Source organism: Moschus berezovskii, chromosome 1, assembly GCF_049115385.1.
Source record: "Moschus berezovskii isolate FMDL1 chromosome 1, NW_MosBer_1.0, whole genome shotgun sequence".
Classification (NCBI taxonomy): Eukaryota; Metazoa; Chordata; class Mammalia; order Artiodactyla; family Moschidae; genus Moschus; species Moschus berezovskii.
In genome coordinates this window covers 110086654-110093133 of record NC_142460.1, presented here as the reverse complement: position 1 = coordinate 110093133, position 6480 = coordinate 110086654, and positions in this window count along the sequence as shown.

The following is a 6480-nucleotide window of genomic DNA, read 5'->3' as shown; positions in this document are numbered from 1 at the left end:
AAAAATGCTTACATAAACAGTATGCTAATTATTTCTGCTAAGAATCCTTAGAATTGTACTTCTTTCAAAATTTGTTTTACAATAAAGACCAAGCATAGTCTCTTACTTCCATGTCAGCTGGGTTACAGTGTGTGTCAGGTAGGGTTCAGAGGATAAGAAATTTATTGCAAGGAATTGAGGGCTGGGTAGACAAATCCATAATATATAGGGGTAAATATATATCTATATATAGCTATAAATATACAGATAGATATATCCAAAATATATAGGGATATACATATATATATTTGTATATACATACATATACTGGAATATTGAAAGTGAAAGTCACTCAGTCGTGTCCGACTCTTTGTGACCCCAAGGACTAGACAGTCCATGGAATTCTCCATGCCAGAATACTGGAGTGGGTAGCCTTTCCCTTCTCCAGGGGATCTTCCCAAGCCAGGTATCGAGCCCAGGTCTTCTGCATTGCAAGCAGATTCTTTACCAATTGAGCCACATAAAAAAATGAAATATTGTAATGCCATTTGTAGCAACATAGGTGCACTAGCGGAGAAGGCAATGGCACCCCACTCCAGTACTCTTGCCTGGAAAATCCCATGGACAGAGGAGCCTGGTGGGCTGCAGTCTATGGGGTCGTGAAGAGTCAGACACGACTGAGCAACTTCACTTTCACTTTTCACTTTCATGCATTGGAGAAGGAAATGGCAACCCACTCCAGTGTTCTTGCCTGGAGAATCCCAGGGACGGGGGAGTCTGGTGGGCTGCCATCTATGGGGTTGCACAGAGTCGGACATGACTGAAGCGACTTAGCAGCAGCAGCAGGTGCAATTAGAGATTATACTAAGTGAAATAAGTCAGAGAAAGACAAATATCATATCACGTACATGTGAAATCTTTAAAAAAATGATACAAATACACTTATTTATAAAACAGAAAAAGAATCACAGAGATAGAAAAAAAAAAACATGGTTCCAAAGGGGAAAAGAGCAGGGAGGAAGAGATAAATTAGAAGTTTGGGATAAGCAGATACAAACTACTATATATAAAAGAGATAAACAGAAATGTCCTATTGTATAGCACAGGGAGCTATATTCAATAATTCAATAATTTGTAATAAACTGTAATAGAAAAAATCTGAAAAAGGAATTGTATATGTGTGTGTATATATATGTATATAAAATTGAATCACTTTGCTGTACACCAGAAACTAACAAAACATCATACATCAATTAAACTTCAATTTGTTGACAAAAAAATAAGCTAAGAAGAAAAGAGAATTTAATCCATCCAAACTGAGGATTATAACCCAGGAAACAAATTCTCAGAAGCTCCAAGAATTGCACCATTGGTCAAGAGTTAGAGATACAGTTTTATAGATTTTTGAGACAAAGAAATTATATAACATATTGACAGGTTAGCATTGTATCGATAGATAATTCAATCAACCAAGTTTTTTTTTCTTTTTCAATTACATATATGCAGACAAGGCTTTGGTCAGTGCCAACCCTTGTACTTTTGTTTAAGATGAAAAAAATACATTAAGTATCGAATTACAATGTAATTCTGTCTTGTGAAGAAAGGGGCCAACCTTTTCTCATAGGGTGATTTCATCCTCCTGCTTTGAGAAGGTCTGTTTAATGTCTAATGTAGATGCACACTGCACATTGTGAAAGCTCTGACATGAAGGGAGCATGTCATTTGTCTTCCTTTATTTTAGTCTGATTGTCCTTCCACAGAATATTTAAGATTTTCCTTATCAAAATTTTTTAAAAGGTGAAAAAGCAAACCATTGTCTAAAGAAAATACAAGTGTAATAGGTTGGACAGTATTTCCACAAAATATGTCCAAGTTCTAACTGTTGACATCTGTGAATATGATCTTACTCAGAAATAGCACCTTTGAAGATATAATTAAGTTAAGGATCTTGAGATGAGATCATCCTGGATTTAGGAGCCAAGATCCCAATTCCCATACTGGACCTACTGACCAGCGTCCATATAAAAGAAAGGAGAGAGAGATTTGAGACAAGGATAGAAGGTCATATGAAAATAGAGGCAGAGATTGGTGGGTGCCATGTATCCTTAAGCCAGGGCTTCTCTGGTGGCTCAGATGGTAAAAGAATCTGCCTGCAATGCAGGAGATGTAAACCAGGGAATGCCTGTAGCCACTAAAAACTGGAAAAAGCAAGGAAGGAACGTCCCGCTAGAGCCTCCAGAGGGAACTTGGTCATGCAGACATTTAGATTGTAAACATATGGCCTCCATATGACTTTGAGAGAATTAAAATTTTGTTTAAAACAAAAACAAAAAGCACTTAGGGCAAGTCATCAGTAAGGCTTGCGCAGGAACTAACAGTCGATCCTGCAGTCCACAGGCAGAATGCCTTTATTAGGGAAATATCAGTTCTGCTCTTAAAATCTTTTGATTGATTAGATCACCCAGATTACCCAAACTAACCTCTTTTACATTCAGTTCAGTCCCTCAGTCCTGTCCTACTCTTTGTGACACTATGGACGGCAGCACGCCAGGCTTCCCTGTCCATCACCAATTCCTGGAGCTTACTCAAACTCATGTCCATCGAGTCAGTGATGCCATCCAACCATCTCATCCTCTATCATTCCGTTCTCCTCCAACCTTCAATCTTTCCCAGCATCAGGGTCTTTTCAAATGAGTCAGTTCTTCCCATCAGGTGGCCAAAGTATTGGAGTTTCAACATCAGTCCCTCCAATGAATATTCAGGACTGATTACCTTTAGGATGGACTGGTTGGATCTCCTTGCTGTCCAAGGGACTCTCAAGAGTCTTCTCCAACACCACAGTTCAAAAGCATCAATTCTTCAGGGCTCAACTTTCTTTATAGTTCCACTCTCACATCCATACGTGACTACTGGAAAAACCATAGCTTTAACAAGATGGACCTTTGTTGAAAAATGTCTCTGCTTTTTAACATGCTATCTAGGTTGGTCATATCTTTTCTTCCAAGGAGCAAGTGTCTTAATTTCAAGGCTGCAGTCACCATCTGCAGTGATTTTGGAGCCCTCAAAATAAAGTCTGTCACAGTTTCCCCATCTATTTGCCATGAAGTGATGGGATCAGATGCCATGATCTTAGTTTTCTGAATATCGAGCTTTAAGCCAAGTTTTTCACTCTCTTTCACTTTCATCCAGAAGCTGTTTAGTTCTTCTTTGCTTTCTTCCTTAAGGGTGGTTTCATCTGTAGATCTGAAGTTGCTGCTATTTCTCCTGGCAGTCTTGATTCCAGCTTGTGCTTCATCCAGCCCAGCATTTCTCATGATGTACTCTATGCTATGATGCTAAGTCACGGCAGTCGTGTCTGACTCTGTGCAACCCCATAGACGGCAGCCCACCAGGCTCCTCTGTCCCTGGGATTCTCCAGGCAAGAACACTGGAGTGGGTTGCCATTTCCTTCTCCAATGCATGAAAAGTGAAAGTGAAGCCACTCAGTCGTGTCCGACTCTTAGCAACCCCATGGACTGTAGCCTACCAGGCTCCTCCGTCCATAGGATTTCCCAGGCAAGAGTACTGGAGTGGGGTGCCATTGCCTTCTCCATTTACATCAATAGAAAGGTAATAATGAGGTATTGTTTGCTTAGATTGCATTAACTTCTGTGCAATGACTTGGCACATGTCGGTGACTGGGATATCTGTGAAGACACCTGTAGGAACTGGAGCCACTCCTCGACTCAGGGGAGGCACAGCAGCTGTTGGAGTGGGAGCAGTTTTCATAGGCACAAAGGAGTTGACGTCCTTCTTAATGATTCTGCCATCTGGTCCTGTCCTTTTTACTTGTGTAAGGTCAATCCCTTTCTCTGCTGCCAACTTCTCTGCAAGCCGGCTAAGGAGCACTCTTCCTTTTGGTCCAGCTGGAGCAGCTGGCTGTGGGGAGGGGGCTGAAGGTGGATGGGCTAGGTGGTGTGCTGGTGGTTTTAAATCAGTTACTTCAGTTGGCCGATAGTCAGCAAACGCTGGTATATCTGCCGCTTTTTCTACAATGATACAGAATGGGGTTCCTACAGGGACATCTCGTGTGCCTTCAGGGATCAGGATCAAAAAAAATCCTGATGTACTCTATATATAAGTTAAATAAGCAGGATGACAATATATAGCCTTGATGTACTCCTTTCCCAATATGGAACCAGTCTGTTGTTCCATGTCCAGTTCTAACTGTTGCTCCTTGATCTGCATATAGATTTCTCAAGAGGCAGGTCAGGTGGTCTGGTATTCACATCTCTTGAAGAATTTTCCACAGTTTGTTGTGATCCACACAGTCAAATCTTTGGCATAGTCAATAAAGCAGAAGTAGATGTTTTTCTAGAACTCTTGCTTTTTCAATGATCCAATGGATATTGGCAATTTGATTTCTGGTTCCTCTGCCTTTTCTAAATCCAGCATGAACATCTGGAAGTTCATGGTTCACGTATTGTTGAAGCCTGGCCTGGAGAATTTTGAGCATGACTTTACTAGCGTGTGAGATGAGTGCAATTGTGTGGTAGTTTGAACATTCTTTGGCATTGCGTTTCTTTGGGATTGGAATGAAAACTGACCTTTTCCAGTCCTGTGGCCACTGCTGAGTTTTCCATATTTGCTGGCATACTGAATGCAGCACTTTAACAGCATCATCTTTTAGGATTTGAAATAGCTCAATTTGAATTCCATCACCTCCACTAGCTTTGTTCAGAGTGATGCTTCCTAAGGCCCACTAGACTTTGCATTCCAGGATATCTGGCTCTAGGTGAGTGGTCACACAATTGTGGTTACCTGTATCATGAAGATCTTTTTTGTATAGTTCTTCTGTGTATTCTTGCCATCTCTTCTTAATATCTTCTGCTTCTGTTAGGTCTGTACCATTTCTGTCCTTTATTGAGCCCATCTTTGCATGAAATGTTCCCTTGGAATCTCTAATTTTCTTGAAGAGATCTCTAGTCTTTCCCATTCTATTGTTTTCCTCTATTTCTTTGCATTGATCACTGAGGAAGGCTTCCTTAGCTCTCCTTGCTATTCTTTGGAACTCTGCATTCAAATGGGTATATCTTTCCTTTTCTTCTTTGCCTTTCACTTCTCTTCATTTCATAGCTGTAAGGCCTCAGCAGACAACCATTTTGCCTTTTTGCATTTCTTTCTCTTGGGGATGGTCTTGATCACTGCCTTCTGTACAATGTCACAAATCTCCGTCCATAGTTCCTCAGGCACTCTGTCTATCAGATGTAATCTCTTGAATCTATTTCTCACTTCCACTATAATTGTAAGGGATTTGATATAGGTCATACCTGAATGGTCTATGGTCTAGTGGTTTTCCCTACTTTTTTCAATTTAAGTCTGAATTTGGCAATAAGGAGTTCATGACCTGAGCCACAGTCAGCTCCCAGTCTCGTTTTTGCTGACTGATAGAGCTTCTCCATCTTTTACATAATCAACTGATTATAGATGTTAATCACAAATAATCTCCCAGAAATACCTAGGGTTAGTGTTTAGTTGAATAACTGGATAATACCTCCTACCATAAAGTAGGTATTAGTATTCTGCATTAGTGGATGAAGTACCTGGGGCTCAGAAGGATGAAGTGGCTTCAACTGCCAAATTGTGTCACTTGCTAACTCTAGAAAGTCCCAGGACTTTCCTTTGAGCCATGTGCAGACCAGGAGCAGCAACACTCCAGGGATGTTAGAAATGCACATTTGGCCCCAGTGAATCAGAATCTGCAGTTTAATAAGATCCTCAAGTACAAAATTCCTGAGTACAAAGTTTGAGAAGCACTAGCCAAGGATTGGAAAAGGTCAGTTTTCAAACCAATCTCAAAGAAAGACAATGCCAAAGAATGCTCAAACTACTGAACAATTGCACTCATCTCACACGCTAGTAACGTAATGCTCAAAATTCTCCATGCCAGGCTTCAACAATACGTGAACCATGAACTTGCAGATATTCAAGCTGGATTTTGAAAAGGCAATGGAACCAGAAATCAAATTGCCAACATCCATTGGATCATTGAAAGAGCAAGAGTTCCAGAAAAACATCTACTTCTGCTTTATTAACTATGCCAAAGACTTTGATCGTGTGGATCACAACAAGCTGTGGAAAATTCTTCAAGAGATGTCAATACCAGACCACCTGACCTGCCTCTTGAGAAATCTGTATGCAGGTCAGGAAGCAACGGTTAGAACTGGATATGGAACAACAGACTGGTTCCAAATAGAAAAAGGAATACATCAAGGCTATATATTGTCATCCTGCTTATTTAACTAATACGCAGAGTACATCACGAGAAACGAATGGGCTGGATGAAGCACAAGCTGGAATCAAGACTGCCAGGAGAAATATCAATAACCTCAGATATGCAGATGACACCATCCTTATAGCAGAAAATGAAGAACTTAAGAGCCTCTTGATGAAAGTGAAACAGGAGAGTGAAAAACTTGGCTTAAAGCTCGATATTCAGAAAACTAAAATCATGGCATCTGG